Source organism: Triturus cristatus, chromosome 8 (genome assembly GCF_964204655.1).
Source record: "Triturus cristatus chromosome 8, aTriCri1.1, whole genome shotgun sequence".
Lineage (NCBI taxonomy): Eukaryota > Metazoa > Chordata > Amphibia > Caudata > Salamandridae > Triturus > Triturus cristatus.
In genome coordinates this window covers 1,239,062,852-1,239,080,525 of record NC_140591.1, presented here as the reverse complement: position 1 = coordinate 1,239,080,525, position 17,674 = coordinate 1,239,062,852, and the positions used below count along the sequence as shown (strand labels likewise).

General features: G+C 47.3%; 1 long non-coding RNA gene across 2 annotated transcripts in view; it reads left to right on the top strand.

Moving 5' to 3' along the window:
• LOC146805653 (uncharacterized) overlaps positions 1-17,674 on the top strand; it is a 603,847-nt gene that overhangs the window by 453,102 nt on the left and 133,071 nt on the right. The window contains exons 4-5 of one of the 2 annotated variants that reach the window (XR_014967869.1): positions 1,923-2,221; positions 13,782-13,866. The exons of the other annotated variant lie outside the window; for it this stretch is intronic. This is a non-coding gene — a long non-coding RNA (uncharacterized LOC146805653). Of the gene's footprint in view, positions 1-1,922; positions 2,222-13,781; positions 13,867-17,674 lie in introns of those variants that run through there. 2 annotated transcript variants of the gene reach the window in all.

Genomic DNA, 17,674 nt, shown 5'->3' with positions numbered 1-17,674 from the left:
GAATTCAACTGCCAGACTCACTCTTAGTTGTACCCCCTGCACACACGTCACCTGCACTGTAAAGACCTCCACTGGCTCCCCTTCCACAAACGGGCACTCTACAAACTCTCCACTCATACATACAAAGCCCCATCGACATCCCATACCTCAACAATCTCAATAACTTCCACATACCTACTGACAGCACAGCTCAGACAACTCCTACTCACACACGTCCCCTGCAGACACATAATCAGATCTGGTGGCCGGGCCTTCTTTGCAAGTAAAGTATAAATCCCTATGGCAAGTTGTCTGCCACCAAGAATTGTTACTTATGTAATTGTGTTTATGGATGAGAAAGAGTTATAATTTGTTTTAACATTTACACATTTTTTTTAAAATGTATTTTGAAATGTTTTTTAACATATCATTAAATGATTGTTTTTAAATTTATTAAGTGTTGTTTAGGTTTTGTTACACTCTGAATTTTGGAAATAAAAGTGCACCAGAGGGGCGCAAATATATCGACAGATTAAATACTTTTAAATTATATTGCCTAGGGATTTGTACTTTACTTGCATAGTACCCTGCCCTAGGAATTATACATCTATCGGACCGGGGGCCCTTGTTGCTTTTCATGGCCGGGCCTTCTCTACCTTGCTCTTAAAGCCTGGAAAGACCTGCACATCAGAGTCCTCAGGTCTTGAATTTCTCAAGAAACAGAAAACACGGCTCTTGACCTGGCCTCTTCCATGGTTCGGGCCATGCAGTTCCTGCTTTTCACCCACAGGAGTGAGGAGCTTTTCACCCACCATGGTGAGTTGTTCGCTCTACCAATATAACTTAATATGAAATGACATAACATACATTTCATTTGAAATGGTGAAAGTACCAGCACTAGCAGGAAGGTTCTCTATAGCAGGCACTAGCAGTGTGTATCTTAAAGACTAGCAAACAGATGCTTCTCAGAAACCATCGGTTCTATGAATGGAAAAGGCTCCCGCAACTCAAGGGAGCCACACATATGGCGACTTTGGCGGTCCTCGCAGTAGGGTGAGTGGCAATTCGATCATGGTGGAGTCGCGGCATCAGAAGCACTTAGCGTGCGTCCGGGTCATGGTTACCAAGAGACGTACCGGGCCCCACTCATAGAAGGGGCTGCGATGCGTGAGCGGGCCTCTGTCCTGCTGGTCGCCTCGCAAAGACATCGCTCGCCCCTTCCCACCGCCCCAACAGGATTCTTCTTTCATTTAGGTCTCGCCTGGCGTTAGCAGTGCTCATGTGCTGCTCTCGCCATGCAAGGACTTCTTGAAATCAATACAGATTCCGAAGCTTTCAGAGGTGGAGTTGAAGCCCCGCCCATCTTTTTCATTCGCTGGCATCATCCTCCAAGCTAAACGCTGGCTCACTATTGAAAAGGAGGCTTATTAGTCCCTCCTTGTTAACGCCCTGTCCACTTTTGGCCCCGTCCACCAGGATTGGATCTCTCACTTGCGGCGTTACACGGTCTCCTTCATTAGCTGGGACACACTCTTTCTTTTTCATTGTGAGCGTGGGTCACGCTTGTTTAAGTCAGTAAGCACTTTTTATTATTAAAAGAGGACCGCGCTTGTTTTTTGTTTTGTTATTGATGCTCACTAGCATGCCGCTTTTCAGCTGGAACAATGGGGGCTGCGCATCATTCTTAATTCGCGGCTCGCAAAATCATTTCCTTATTCAAATTAAACTTTGTTCAGCTGCACGCCACAGTTGTTGTTCATGGCGGTCCCCCACTTTCACCGCGGCTCCCTTCCCCCCGCCCCTCAGGAGAAAGAAACGCTGCTGCTCGCTTGTTTATAAGGCGGTCATCTTTTTACCATTGCATGGTTCATAAAAGCTCAGCTTTTGCATCTCGTGTTTTTAAGTTAGCAAACCTGATTTTAAGTTTTCTATTATTGTATTAGGCTCCAAAATCACCAGCGGCTGCACTCCGTTATCGAACCTCATAGCGGAAAACCCTTCCATTCCATCAAGGTTGCGCCGGAAGTGACGATACCTCGTACCTGCTGAACATGGCGGCTGCGGTATAGCTCGGCAGAGGATGTAACCAAAATATAGCTATAGGCTTGGCCTACCTCCGACATGAAGCAAGCGGCTCCAGGTGCAGTGCGGAGCCAAACAAGCAGTCGGGGACCGAAGCCCACCGACCCTTCCTGCATTGAGGAGGCGGCCGCTCCAACCGGCGCTGCGGCGCTGCAGAGAGGTAAGCGCTACTACCCCTGTCACCACACAGTTAAACAGTCATTTAAACCATCAAAGTTATTTCGCGTACGAGGGAACCCTGCCTGCACAGACTCCTTCCATATTTGAAGCACAGCCCCAGGGCAAGTATGCTTTACCTGCACAGCTGTGGTATTAACATCTCTACCACATGTCCATACTTATTTTCTGAACTCTTGCATCTCACTCTTCTTATCAGGTGATCGCTTTAGTGTTCTCCGCACAGCCCAGTATGCGCCAGCCTAGATGCGGATGTTCCTGCAGATGGTTTCAGACGGAGGGCAGTGGCAATGCTTCAGATTGGTATGCAGCCACAGCTATCCAATGAGCTCCAACTCCGGAGGTTTCCTAGACAGCACTTCACTTTCATAAGCCATTTTTAAAATTCAAATGTTTATCTTTCCTTTTCTTTTGTAATTCCTATGGATGTGTTTTGGTGCTTCGCTACGTTCAGCTTTTTATTATTAATCTTGCTTTTGTACCGAACACATAAAGTTGTTTTTAATTTATAAGTGAAGAGTAGGGTGGTAAATTTAGCATTATTACTTCTCAAGACTCTTCACGTGCGAACAGGCAATATAAAGCGGCCTGGTTCATTTCTGAGTTTTCATTCTATAATTCTTAATTCTCTCCTCTAAACAGAACCCCCCCCCCCCCAAGGATTTTGCAGCACCAACATTTAGATTTTGAGGATCAACGGTGATCAATTTTGCGGCAACTTTTTAGTATTTTATTTTACCAGTATTCCTTGATCGCCAAAACCTCACTGGCTTCTGCCATTAACTTACCCTGCCCTCACTATCTTCAGCCATCACCATTCTCAGCGATCACATCTCTGCCAACTGCCTACTCTGGTATTCTTTCTCTGCTTCCATCCTCCTGTTATTAGCTTTATTTGTAAACAGTATTGTCACCACCCCCTCCTCTTCCATGGCCCTTCCCTCCCTCTCCTTTGCCATCATCCTCTTACTCCCCTGTTGCCACACTCCTTGAACTCTGTTATATAACTTTAGAAGGCCATGTAAGCTCCTATACACTGAATATTTTGCACATTTTTCTGCAGCTTTTCATATACTGCATGTGGCTTGTCTTCTGCTGTGTGCAATACATTTAATTTTCTTAGTGTGATATACTATTTGAAATCCTGACATATATTTACAGTGCTTTCTGTTACGGTCTAGACCCTCATAGCACTATAAATACACAATGCTATTCCCCAGCCTGCCAGCCAGGATCCAAGTCTGACCCTTTGGATACACACACAAATCCTGAAGTCATTGCATTACCAACGGAGCTTTCCTAGCAAAGCCATGTATTTTCCACATATTAGCGTAACTCACATGTATTTGTCATTTTATACGTGTGCCTTACATGTTACTTGTAGGTAAAAGACCAACAAAATAGTTTCTGATTATGGCCAGATCAATTGCAAGTTGTGAGAATAACGCTTCCTCTTATGATGTAATATGCGCTTCCTGCTAACATCATATTTATGCAAGGATACCCTGCTTCTACACGTGTGTACACCTAAGAAGGCAACATACACATACTTCTGCAAATTACGGTCTATTATTAGCGGAGAGAAGGGTATACTTCTAGCTGCTGAGAATGTTAGCTATCCACAGTAAGATTAGAGAAAAAGAAACGCCACAGAAATGTGTGTAAGATTAGATGTATGTAACATATCAGTGAATTACTGAGATATGCTGCATTGATAAGAAGAGAAGTCCTGAGTCCTCATACGTTGCCACTGATAATTTTGCTAGGAGTAGATGGGGGAGGGGTACCATGTCTCACTTATCAAGCCTGCATACGTACTTGCAGGAAGAACCAAGCCCGTCCTACACAGGCAGTCACTGCAACTGTGACACGCTGACCCGTTGCTGCAGGGACTTCTACCAACAAAACTGCTCAATGGCAGGCTCCATTGAGGCACCCTCGGGCATGCTATGATACTCTTCATGCCAACAGTCAATAGCATTCCATCCATCAATTGTGTGTCTATTGCTTTCTTGCCCTAAGTGCGCCGGGCATGCCCAGACGTGGGTCCCGGGCTCACTGTGCCACTGGAATCAAGCTATCCTGGCTGAAGAGGGGTGAAACCCCGAAACCGGTCCTAGGATGTTTGTTTCCGGTCTAGGGAGGACCTGGCTTGGCAGTTCGGTCTGGACTGTTCCCATGAGGCACAGGGTCAAGACTGATTTGCATATGGCCAGGTCTAAACTGAGGTGGCATAGTGAGCAAAAGAATGATGGATTTAATCCAGATCTCTTGACTGGGGGTGAATGTTTTGATTTGTTCTGCATTCCGTCCATCAATTATGTGTGTTTAACAGTCAATAGCACCATTATGGATTTTGCAGGAAAATCATGAAATCTCTAAAAGCTGGAGGTGGCACTTGTCTGCTGAGTACAGGCCGGTAACTACTACAGCCATATAGCACCTAACAAAAATGTCTTGCGATCTACTCATAGGTCGGTCAGTTACTTTTTGAACTAGATCTGTAGCTCCTTTTCTGATGGTTGGAGAGTATTTAGAGTTTATCTAAAGGCTGCTAGAAGGTGTGTTTAAAAAATAAACTGGACTGGATATTACCTGGGGGACAGTGCACAGTTTCATGGCATTTTCGCCAGAATGCAGTATGGTAGAATCTTTAGAGCCTTTGGAACAAGCAGCAGTATGCTGTAGTCTCAGGTCTCTGCTTTAACAATCTGTTTGATCTTGGTCAAATTATACTCTCCTTGTGCTTCTGGGTTTAATGGAAGAAATGAACACCAAACACATATTCCAAATACAGAACCTCCAGCATGGCCTTCATTCACACAACCAGGACTCTTTAAGAGGCTGCGTTTGCATCTTTGTAGCTAAATGTGTTTCTGAAGCTGTACTGTGCAGGTCCTGTCCTCTGCTGGAACTCCTCCCTTCTAGCCACCAATAGGCACCGCTCTACCAGCTTACATAGGATGAAAGAGACCAAATTGGTAAACCCATAGACCACTTAAGGTGTCCCGCCTGGCAGCTCCAGCCCTCCTCTTTTGCTTGTCCTGTGGATGACGAAAAGCTGAACTTTTGGCATCCCTCAGTTGATTCTTTTAGGCTTCTTTGCAGACAACTCTAGCTCGACAAACCAGCGGAAAACAACAAGGAAGGCACTAGTGGCGCAGTGGGGTCTCTGGTCTGCACTGCAGAAACCCGCAAGCTGTTGCCAGGCAGGGCAGAATGGAGATAGAAAATACAGGCAAGTGCACAGACATCCTGCAGCAGGTCTGGCGTTTGTAACAGGACTAGTTTTCAAATGCCCCGCCCACTGCTTTAGCGCAGGTAGCTGTACAATTGACATGCTCATTCATGGACACATTGCTTGTAAAATGTACCCAACAAGTTTTATAATTATTTACAACTTTCTGTTTTATTCCACCTTGTTTCTATAATTTATTGCACTCACCCTTTTTCTGAATACCATTACTTTTGTCTTTTCACTGTTAACTTTTAGGTGGTTCTCTTGGCAGTAACTTTGGAATGCACTTAATGACTTCCGAAGACCTATAGGTGTCAGATTTAAAACTATAGTATCATCTGTATAGTAGACACAAAGGGCCTGATTACAAGAGCCTCTTGATATACCGACCCATACGTAAACAAAACTCCTATTTACAAATGGATCAGAATTATGAGTTTAAAGGTATTTAACAAATCCGCCTTCGTTATATATCGGCAGGTCAAATCTGAAATTTAACAGAGGAAAACATAAAATATCTACCGTATTGTGTGTTTTTGGGTGGGTTGAATACCAAAATCTGCATGTTATTCCCCATGAACTTGTAACAGATGTTATTTATCACACCTGATAAATAACGTACCCCATAGTATTGTTATTTATTAGGGGCGATAAATAACTCCTTAGATCATAATCGGACCCTAAGTAGCTCTTTCATCCAGCCTTGACAAGAACATCTTACTTCATTAAGCACTATACAAATTGAGGGCATTAGCAGTATAGACCAACAAGCATTGAAAATGCAATAGGTCTCGCCTTTGATTAAGTTAAAGCCATTTGCTTTGCTAATGGTATTGTATTCTAGCTTTGCATTATTTAGTGTATATTTGTGATATGTTGTAGTTGTATGTAGCTAGAATTGTTTGGTTAGATGTATAGTATTTTAAAGCATAGCGTTAGTAGGAAAAGAGCAGTGTTTCAGATTTCGGAGATGAATAGAAGAATAATATGTGTGTTAATTTCGTATAGTGAGTATTACAATAGCATGAGGCAGACGAAAGGGGCGAGGGGAGAGCAAATATATACAAATATATTGAAATATCACAAACGTTAGAAGGTGGTTCTGACACTATGGGCCGCCCGGATTTTTCGCTTTTTGAGCACCTAATTGTTGAGCTTTTACTGTGGGGGAGCCTCATAAGTTGGGACTCACCCACAGTGAACTCAAGATGTAAGAGACTGTGTGGGGATTTTACTGGTGTTCCCCTGGCTTGACCAGGCCACTGCGCAGCAGCTGGAGTAAGGGACACCGGGCTGGTTACATGCAGACACGTGTACATGCGTGTGCACATGTGTATGGGCTGCACAGGGGAGATTCCTAGCGTGCGCAGTCCAGGAGCAGCTACAAAGTGAATGGTGTGGCAGGACTTATGCAGTATTGGGTGGTGACATGGAATAGGCTTTATACACTGAAAAGAAACATGCCAGGGAAAGTCAGTGTGTTTTACTGTGTTTTCACTTCATTATTCCCCTATGGGGATGTGGGGCCCATGGCTAGAATAACTTCCATTAGGCCTACAGATTCCAGACACGCACTTAAGTCCAATGTAGCAAATGTGAAAATAAGTATTCTGCAGAGTCCAAAGTCATATTTGTACTGCTTTTGGGTCATCCAGAACTGTCAAATTTCTCAGAGCCAGCCATGACCAGACCCAGGCTGAGGGCTGACCTCAGCTGGATGGATTAATAACCTTTCTTCCACAAGCTAGGGCCTCCTCTCCACGAAGAGAAGATGGGTGGAGCTACAGGCCAATCCATCAACCGCTGTCGCTGGGGGAAGAGGCTTCAGAGGCAGGTGTCCAGGAACCCTGGACGACGCCATTTTGAACAAGCCCAGAGGCTGGACAAGAAGGAGGGAGCAGGAGCAGGGACGTGATGTGTCGCTGTTTGATAGGATCAACAGAGACTTCCTGCCAGCCCTCTACTCAACTTTTAAAAAGTGCTTGCACAGGAAGAGAAGCTCTCTCTGGGGTGTGGTCTGCTGAGGCTGAAGGTGCTGGAGCCTGGCGCAATGGGCAGTTGGAAGGAGAGACCCCCTTTCTGCTCCCAGGACCCTAACAGCACCAGAAGAAGAGCCCAGGATCGGTGCGCAGGAGCAGTGGCCTCTGCGCAGGGAGAAGAGAGGCCACGGAGGAGAGCCAGGCGAAAGGCTGGCGCAGGGAGCCAGTGAAGACAGCACCCTGCTGAATCAGAGACCCCGAGGGTGGAGGAGAGGGTTCCCAGTGACTGGGGCTGGTAAAGAGGAGCATGAAGCGCCCCATAATGCCTCGCCAGGCATTTGGAAATCTGCCGTTTTGGTGCTTTGTGGCCACCAGAGGAGGGGGTCACCCTCGTGTGTGAAAAGGGGTGCAGGGGGGCTGCAGGAGCACCACAGCCTCCCCCAGCATAAAGAAGAACAGTCCACCCATAAGTTTCACAGGGCCTCTGAAAGAATAACCCCTCAAGAGCTCAGCCAGCCTTTAACACCTTCTAGACTGGAACTTATGTTCTACAGCTGAGGGTGTACTATGAAGTGCATCATGGAGTGAAGGGCTGAGTTGGGGATGTCTGGAGAAGTGCATCCCCTGGAGGTGAAGTGGTGTAATTGCACCGAAATGCATTTACTATTGGTTATTTCTTTTTAGGTGGACTGAAAGTCACATGTGTAAAGTGAAGTACCTGTGTAAGGTGATGTTAAGCTAAATGGAGTTATGTTGCTGGGCCTTCCTGCTAGGGGGTCTGGCTGTATTTACGTAATCCCATGCTTTTACCTGTGATTCCTTTTAAAGTGAAGAGGCGCACTGCAGGAGAAGTGTAGTTGCCAGGAGTACTTCTTTTGAAGGGACTGTAAGTCACATGTGTAAGGAGATGTCATAAGCCAAGTGGGACTATGTTGCCAGACAGTCCTGCTAGGGTGTCTGGCTGTATATGCGCAATCCTGTGATTTCATCTGTGATGCCCTTAGGGGCTGTAATTGCAATGCATTCAAATGATCAACCAAGGTGATGAGTACTGTCATTCTAAAGTGTGCGTAAACATGGATTCTTGCTGCTGCGCTTAGGTGAAGTCCCCAGATTGCTAGCCCTTAAGATATAGAGGTGCATACTTTATGGTCAGTAGGAGATGCTCAGTCAGGGTCATTTATCACCAAGACAGGTTTACCCCTTTTTAATGCTTGTTGAGGTAATGGGGTGGGTCGCCACTGGGATGGTGCCAGTGCACAGGGCCCTCGCTCCAGGTTATGTTCAACTATCTGCATTGGGAGCAAGTTTATGTTCATACATGGGAGTGGTGGTACTAGACCCTGCCCCCCCTTTGCGGGAGGAGTGGAGATGTTATGCAATGTCACAAAGTAATTCCAACAGCTCATGTATATTTGTAAATTGGTGCATAGTATTGAGTAGTGTGTGTGTGTTTAATAAATGTACTCTTACTTTATTAAAGCAAAGTACAGACTGGACAATCAATTATTGAGTGTTATTTTTGTGCACCTGCAAATGGCGATTACTAGCCCGCACCACCTCCCTTGAGTAAGCCTCAGACTGCTCTGCAACGCTACCCTCTGAGAGTCATGCGCTACAATTGGGTGTTTGGTTCCCAGTGAAGGACAAATGTAGTCATGTTATTTGTGCAGCCCTCACAGATGCTGCCTCGTTTTCCAACAACAAATATACACTAAATAATGCAACGCTAGAATACAATACCATTAGCAAAGCAAATGGCTTAAACTTAATCAAAGGTGAGACCTATTGCATTTTCAATGCTTGTCTTTTCTTTGTCCTTGTTTTTGCAGGTGCAGGTTGGGCCTTTGGAGATGCACACTCTGCATTTTTTAACATTGGCAGCACAGCTGGCTTCTTGCTGACAACCACATGAGGTCAAGTGTTTGCTCGTCTGACCCAAGTGCTTAAGTACTCTGTGGCAGCTCTGGTGGGGGGGGGACGCTGTTTGCTGCAGGTGAGGAAGGCGATCTGTGGGGGTCATTTTCTGGCTAAGATTTGTTGTTCTTAAGAGTTTTTTGTGGTAATGAGTATTTGAGTCCGGACAGGAGCTAACGCTTGTGATTTGGTTGAGCAGATTACTGTTTAAGGTATAGCCCCCCTCCTTTTTCTAAGACAGTGGGTTTTCATTCTGGGTATTTCAACTCCGGTTGGCTAAGAGCGCGTGATTTAGTGTGTTTGGGTGCCACTGGGGTTGATCTGGGTGGGTGCTACGTTGGCTGCAGGGGCAAGCGCAGTAGCCCAGCGCTTATTATTATCTGTGTGCTCTGTTAAGGGCAGGCAAAGTCAATTTTGAGCCGAGTCTTGCGATGTTGCGCTGCCTGTCCCACATTGTTTTGTGTTGGTGGGTAGTCACCTGGCAGGTGGGGGAGCTATGTGTGAAGGTGCGTGTAAAGGCGCTAAGCGCTGGCATACCAAGGTTCTTTTGGAAGCATTGATGTGTAAGGTGGATGCCATGGTAGAGGCTATGGCCTTGATGCGGTCACAGTCACCTGGGGGTCAGAGTCGCGTGTCCTCTGAGATGGAGGAGCGACCTAGAAGGGCAGGGGGGTGGCTTCTAGGGTGACACTTTTCCCGGTCCCTAAGAGGGCCCGAGGGCAATCAGCACGGAAGAGAGATTTACAGGTAGGGGCTAACCCAGTTACGTTGCGAGCCAAGGTTGCATCCTTGAGGCGACTACACCTTGGGGTCAGACCCCGGTGGTAGGTAACTCAGGCCCAGTGGTGTCTCAGATTAGGGTCACAGCAGTAATTGAGCTTGCGACTAGTGGGTGTATGGTACAGAACGGCAATAAGTTTACGGCGATTGGGGTTTCGCTGGTAGGTGCCTCTGGCCAGCCTAAGTTGATGACCAATTTAGCGAGAGTGTTGCCTTGGCTGTCCAAGGTGGGTGCATTGTCTAGTTGGAGGGGCCCTAGCTGGTGAGGGTGATTATATTGAATGCCCAGGCGTTTAGTGGCACTCCTTCATGGTTCAATTGCTGGGCAGGGTGCGCAGGGGAGTTCTTCTCCCACTGGGGGCATTAAGGGCGCTAGTAGTGTGATACCGGTTACGGTTGTGGCCCCTGTGGAGGGTCAGGTGGGAGCCAGGACTGCCTCTGCAGCCAGTGGGGTGACACCAGTTACTGTTGCAGCCCTGTTGGTGATTCAGGTGGGATCTGGGACCCCCTCTGTGGCATGGGTGATTGGTGCCCCACAGCATGCGGGCCAGGTTCCTTTAGTACCAGGCGCTTCTTCGATTCGCGGTGCATGTGGAGGCTCTGCTTCGATGGTGATGGCGTCGACCCTCTCTACTCAAGGGCCCGTGAATACAGGTATTGGGTGTGAGGTTTCTCAATTTAACACGCAATCTTGGTGGAGAGATTTGCTAATCTGGGCGAACAGCTTGCGTGCTATCAGAGTAGGATAGTGTGCGCCCTTGATGAGTACGGCGGCTCTGCCTGGAAGGAATATGACAAGGAGTTCAGGAGGATTAGAGCCACTAAGCCCACCCTGGACTGGGATCAGATTGATGTCATTGTGTGGCTGCGCTGTATGAAGCATCACCGCGCAGATGCTACAACTAGCCAGCCCTTTTGTGCGGGCGCGGGTCCGTCTGGTGGGAGGGGGGAGGAGGGAGTAGGAACGAGGCTTGTAGGGATTTCAATAGACGGGCCTGTACCGGACCGGCAGGGACCTGTAAATTCAAACACGGCTGCTCATTTTGTGGCCTCCCATCTCACCATGAATCCAAGTGATTTACGAAGTCCAACGAGAGAGGGACATGAAACCGGGCTGATTCCTCCTTTCTAGAGAAAGCTCAATCACCAGTGAATTTGTGGGCAATGATCCCCTGACTCAATGTACACCAGAATCAGGTGGCAGCTTAGGCGTTGTATGAGGGTTTCAAGGAGGCTTTCAGAATCCCAGCTGAGGGAAGTGAGGGTGTCCCCTACAGTAGGAATCGGTCATCACTCGGGGCCAACCCGGGGGTGGCAAGGGCTAAGATCTGGAAGGAGTTAAGCCTGGGGATGGTGGCTGGCCCTTTCGTCATGACATTGTTGGCGGATTTTGTCTGCTTGCCCCTGGGGGTGGTAACCAAGAAGGAACCAGGGGAGTTTAGGCTCATATACAACGTATTGGCTCTCCGGGGTCAATCAGTAAACGAGGCAATTGATGGTGCTTTATGCTCTGTCAAATATGCTTCCCTTGATCAGGCATTTCAGATCCTGCAAGAGCCGGGTCCCGAGACGACTTTGGCTAAATATGACATTGACTCTGTCTACTGCCTGCTTCCTGTACATCCGCAGGATTTTCATCTGCTGGGATTCCAATTTGAGGATGCAATTTTTTTTGATAAGTGCATGCAGATGGGCTGCTCGGTATCTTGGGCCTACTTCGAGAAGTTCAGCACATTCCTGGAATGGGTCCTCAGGCGGAAGTCAGGTCAGTGCTGGGGGTTACACTATGTTGACTATTTTCTTTTTCTAGGGCCACCTGGTGCAGGTGACTACTTGGAGGCCCTAGGGTCCTTCCGAGACTTTATGGTTGAGTTTGGTGTTCCACTGTCACCTGGCAAGACATTCATGCTGGTGACTACAATCTTACAATCAAATTCCTTGGCATAGAATAGAATTCTGTTGCAGGGGTCTCGGGGCTCCCTTCGGAGAAGGTAGGTGCCTTTTCCCGGGCCTTGCGTGCATGTCTGGGGTCAAAGAAGGTCACATTGCACTAGTTGCAGGCCTGGGTTGGACAGCTGAATTTTGCGTTGCGAATAATACCCATGGGTCACACCTTCTCATGGTCCAGAGCCAAACTATGTCTGGCCTTAAGTCGAAACACCATCCTACCAGGTTATCTAGTGAAGTCAGCCAGGACATGAGGATCTGGAAGACATTCCTGCAGGACTTTAATGGGACAGTGGTGTGGTCCAGGTCCAGCGATGAGTTAGGTCTCTTCACTCACCCGGCAGGCAGTGAGGGTTTAGGATAGATTCTAGGCACGGCATGGTGTGCGCAACGCTGGCCCGCCAAGTGGGCGCGGTCTCGGTTGATTTCTAATATCGGTTTCCTTGAGCTGTTTCCTATTCTTGTGGTACTGTGCATTTGGCCGGAGCAGTTCTGCAATAGTTGGTTGTGTTTTTGTCTTACAACTGGGAATGCATCAATCAGCAGGCAGCAAAGTGCAAAATGAAGTTGTTAAATGAGATTGCGTTGCAATGCCTGAGGTTGAATGTATTTTTTAAAGCCAAGCATGTCCCTGGAGTGTTAAACAACGCTGCTGATGCATTATCTTATTTCAAAATGCAGACTTTCAGGTTCCATCATCCAGGGGCAGCGGGGTTCCCTACGCCCTTCCCTGACCATCTGTGGCAGCATGCTGCCCAAGCCTACTGGACCTTGTGGCAGCCAGCTTAGCGCCCAGGACCAGGCGTGCCTATAAAGCTGTTTTTAATATTTACTGGAGGTTCCTGGGCTGTGAGGGTGTGACTGGCTGGTTTGCATCCAAATCGGTCTTGGCATTCCTGGGGTCGCTGAGGCATGAAGGGCTGTCGGTGGCCTGCGACGGGTGCCACATCGCGGCAATATCCCTTTTTGCAAAGATGTTGGGGTTGGTAAGTGGAAACAAATCCTTTTTAGTGCAGTTGGCAGCGAATGGAAGGGGTTGGGCCGGACTCTAGGCGCCCCTTTGACGCAGAAAGTAGGCAACAATTCTGGCTTCCCTGGGGGCCATCTGCAACTCTCAGGACGAGGTTCGCCTTTTTAGGGCGACTTGTACTCTTGCCTTTTATGTGGCCTTCCAGGTGATCACTTTAGTGGCTAAGAACAAAGGGATACTGAGAGGGGGGAGGGGCTGCGACCAGTGGAAGTCCAGTGTTTAGGTGGGTCCCTGGCAATTAAAGTCCCACATTCCAAATCAAACCAGTGTGGCAGAGGGGCCACATTCTGCTGCATAGGGCCCCAGGTAACCCATGTTGCCAAGTAGATAACCTAGAGGCATTCCTGGCCGGGTGGCCTGAGGGTATGGTGGCCCCCTCCTAGTCCATGTAGACTGGAACCTGCTGGCCAAGTTCCAGTTCTCCAGAATACTTCGTAGGGCTCTGACGGCAGTAAGTTATGACCCAGCTGAGTTTGGGTCTCACTCCTGTAGGATAGGCATTGCCACCACGGCGGTCGCAATAGGGCTTCCAGGTTCTGTGGTCCAAATAATTGTCAGGCGGTCCTCTGATTGCTACAAGTGCTATGTTAGATTGCATTTGCTGTAGTGATGACACCTAACACCGCCCCCTCTTTTTCTCTTGTGGATGCAGGTTCAGAAACCAGACCCAGCGCAGGATTCACACTGTCCCCGCGGAGGTGATGGAAATTACAGAGGTGCATTCTTATGTACGTCGGGCAAAAGCATTTTATTTTGCAGGGGGTTTTGAGGATAAGGTGCAGTCGGCAGGTTATCGCCTGTCCATGAACAGCCAAGGGGGATTTCGTCTGGAGCTGTGGAGAGCGTTACTGGACACTATGCTGCCCACGAGGTACACGCCTCCTAGGGTTGTCACAGTGCATCTTAGTGGCAATGATTTGGGACACGTGGGGCAAAAGTCTTTGCTTGAACTCTTGGACACTGAATTTGGGTGGCTGCCCCGGAGGTTTCCTCAGTCTGGGCTCTTATGGTCTAATATCATTCCTAGGCTGCAGTGAAGGGGTGGTGACTGGGTCCAGACGCTCAATAGTTCTGTGAAGCGGATAAACAATAATATTGGTAACTTGTTCAGGTCACCCAGGCTGTTATCCATTCCTCATGGCTGCATTAAAGGTGAATATTTTTTCCTTCAGGACGGGGTGCATGTGTCGAAGATTGATAATGAAATGTTCTTAGAGTACCTGTTAGCCTGGTTGATGCATGGCCCCTGATAGTGTGAGGGGGGAGGCCAGATAGTCAGGTAACTATACTGGCCTGTGAGGTCATGATTGGTGGGAGGGTATAGGTCCATATAAGGCATACCTTTTACCTAGGTAAATATAGCAGAGGTGTCATGGGGCCCTCCTTGGGGTGCTGGTGGTGAGTCCAATTGAGGAATCGGGGTTGTCGGGAATGGGAGGGATTGCTGACGTATGGCACTTATGGCCAACCATCCATGCATGCGCAGCAGGCACAATGCCAGCACTGGTCCTTGGGGGAGGAGGAGGGGTAATGATGGGTGCAGGGGGGGCCCAGGTAGGGCTGGATCCTGGTGGGCAAACAGCCCCCCTGCACAAGCATCTCAGAAAGGGGGTGGGGGCCTCCCCTAAGGCGGGATCCCCCCAGGTACACTTGAAGGGGAAATGGGGACTTTCAAGCATGGGGCATAACTGGGACCAGTCATGATCTCACACCATGACCTGAATTGTTGATGCGCAGGAACAATGTTTAGATATGGTCAGGAACTTCTGATGTATTAGCATCTCTGTTAAGGTTAGTAAATAAAGGTGTAAATTTAAGGGGTTACTTCACATAATCATGTGGATTGAAATGTGTAAAATTGCAAATCTTCTGGTTTTAATAAAATACGGCAAAAACCAAAGGAAATGATGGACTGAGTGTTGAACATTGCAAGCACTCACCCCCAGTCAACTGATCTGGGTTTAATCCATCACCGTTCTTTGGCCCACTCTGCCACCCCAGTTCAGACATGGCCATATGCAAATCAGTCTGACCCTGTGCCTCATGGGAACAGTCCAGCCCGAACTGCCAAGCCATGTCTTCCCTGGACCGGAAACAAGCTTCCTAGGACCGGTTTCTGGCATTTCAGCCATCTTCAGCCAGGCTTGCTTGAATCCAGTGGCAAAGTGGTGAGTGCTTGCAATGTTCAACACTCCGTCCATCATTTCCTTTGGTTTTTGCTTTAATAAAATATGGCCTAGGGTTTATAACCCCTAACCCAAAAAGATGAGTGGCTTATTTTGTCTACCGAAGGCGGAGGGTGGGAGTGAGCGTTGAGACTAGGATCAAGAGGAGAGGCCTCACCAGTGCCAGGCCATAGGCCTGTTGAGGGTACATACTTGTTGGGTGAGGAGTTGGAAGAAAGGATGCATATGAGTTTCAACAAAAGGAATCAACATTTGGGGCTTTACAGCAGAATGAATTAACTTCTGCAACCACACCAAGAGAGAGAACCTTTTAACGGCCGTCCAGATGACAACAGTAGCCATCAGCTTACGAGTCATGGGATTACCAAAAAAGTACTCTCAAAAACAGAAGCAGAGTCCTTCTGAGAAGCAACAGAAGTCCTGACTATATGTGGATATCCTAGAGCTAAAGGTCTGAGGTTGGATCTGGTCCTTCGAGGAGGTATGGTAGAAATTCACTTCCAATTCTTGGACCATTCAGATATTCAAGAAGGGTTACCAGATAGAATTTACTTCCGGACTCACAGTCTAGGAGACTACATGGTCTCCATGCCCAGCAAAATGGAAAGCATTGTGCCAGGCATTTATGGATCTTCAATCTAGAACAGTGGCGTATATTCTCCAGGAAAAGAAAGAGAAAGGAGTGTACCGATCATCTTCATGGTACCCAAACTCTTAGGAGGTTACAGAATGGGGACTGACCTAAAAGAAGTCAACCATTGGGTAAAAGTGAATCATTTCAAGATGGAAACTCTCCCAAAAATAATCCTTATACTGGTGGATGGTTTTAGGATCAACATAGATCTGATAGGTGCCTACTTTATATTCCACTGGTAACAAAACAACAGTATTTTCAAGGTGATCACTATCACTTCCAAGTACTGTTTGTCCTTCAGGCGGCTGTAGAATGTTCACGAAAGTTGTGGCTTCTCTGGTGGCTCAGTTTCATCTCCGAAACTGGCCTATTTTTCCATACTTGGACTATTGGCCCGAAATAAATTCAAGACAGGGTGGTCTAGGAGCAATCTGCAATTGTCCAAAGTAACATGGGTTTCTCCACAACATGTTCGAGTGCCAGACAAATCCATCACAAGATCTGACGTTTATTGGCACACGCTTCAGGACAGACTTGGACAAGGGTTTTCTACCAGAAACTACTAGGGCGATAACAATCTGTCTATTCATCGCATCTGCTTTGATCATGCCTCAAGCCACAGCAAGGATATGGCTGAATATACAATTGTGCATTTTCATAGGCCCTTAGGTGTTGCTTCATTCTTGACCACTACTGAATCATATGCGAAAGTCAGGGCCTCCAGCATCTCAAGATTTCGAGGCACTGATCCATATGTCCATGGAGGTTAAGAATCATTTACGTTGGGTTGAATCCGATTTGTCCCTGTGGACGCTTTCGAGAATTATTTTGTTATCTTCCCATGGGAATTTTTTTATTTGGAAGCTGACAGGAGGGATTTGCAGCAGAAAGGTTGTCCTCGCCCCTCAGGTAGCAGGAGGAATAAAGCATGCCAGAAGGCCTGCCAACTTTCATTCATATTTTTCTGCATTGGAAGGCTTTTCAGGTGTGGTGTGGGATTCCCACGAGATTCTTCCACTGCTGTGTGAAATCCCAGTATATTTATTGTCCATTTTCTTTGGAATGGGTTTAACCGTAACCTTAACATTTCTACTCTGAAAGCTCAATGAGCAGCCTGTACAGCCTTCAAACACCCTCCCTTTTGTTTGGAGGATAGGGAATATTTAGATATAAGGATATTTAAAGGTTTTTCACTGTCAAGATCATCAGTGAGACCTATGGCTCCTGCCTGAGACTTGCCGTTGATACCGAAATCTTTGCGGATTCATCCCTTTGAACGACCGTCTTCTGTGCATGTTAAATTTCTAACAATATAAAAAGAACTTTCAGTAGCAATTACATCTGCTAGGAGAAATGTTGAGCTATTTGTTTTTAGTATATTCTCCAGTGCTTAATTTGTAAAAAAATAAAGTGCCAGGGCCCTTCTCAGGCAGCCACTGCAGCTTGCACCACCCATTGCCCCTGCCAGCACTGCCCCTAACAATACCAGCACTGATACTAACCATCCCACGCCTACAGGCGTGACAATTCAGACTATTTCAGGCCACCCAAAGGTATAAGAATGGTGTGGGCGGCAGGTATTAGTCATTTTATTGTGTATTGAATGTTGTGTTCATTTCGAAGTTAGAAAGACAGCGCCACCATGTGTCGGACTGTCATAAGTGCCAGTGTTGTTACTTAAGTGCCAGTGCCGTTACTTAAGTGCCAGTGCCAAGCACCAGAACC